The following is a 562-nucleotide window of genomic DNA, read 5'->3' on the forward strand; positions in this document are numbered from 1 at the left end:
CTGGTTGACAGCCAAGGACAACGTGCCACCCTCATCCCTGAAGAGGAGGCAAAACCAGCTCCTGTTGCATTTACCTGCACCTCCGCGGGAAGAACATTCACGGTTTAATTCCTGTGTCCGTGGGAGTTAAAGCCCCGGAGCGTTCCCACCCCTTGTCTTTGAGGGTGGTGAGACCCCAGCAGAGATGCCCCCCACCCAAGAGAGGCTGCAGTCGGAGCCGGGCGGCCTGACTGAGATGTGTTGTACCCTTGTCCTCTCGGTGCTCGTTAGTTGACGGCAATAATCATTAGGCTGGTTAGTCATGGGGTCTGTGAGCCTGCGAGTGGGCTGGAGGAGCTGGGTTTGCCCTCATGCAGACACTTCGGCTCCCCTTGTTTCCGCGGGAGCAGGAGGAACCCACAATCCTCTGAGCCCCCTTGGTGGGAGGGATGGAGAGGTTGGGAGGTGCCGCCTCGGAGGACACTCCTGGGTCGATGCTCCGTATGCATATGCCCATGGGGTTCAGGCCCTGTCCTCGCCCGCTTCAGATGAATCATCCCTGAAGATGAAACACGTGGAGCAC

This window comes from Phaethon lepturus, unplaced genomic scaffold (genome assembly GCF_000687285.1).
Source record: "Phaethon lepturus isolate BGI_N335 unplaced genomic scaffold, ASM68728v1 scaffold33858, whole genome shotgun sequence".
In the NCBI taxonomy this organism is placed as follows: Eukaryota; Metazoa; Chordata; class Aves; order Phaethontiformes; family Phaethontidae; genus Phaethon; species Phaethon lepturus.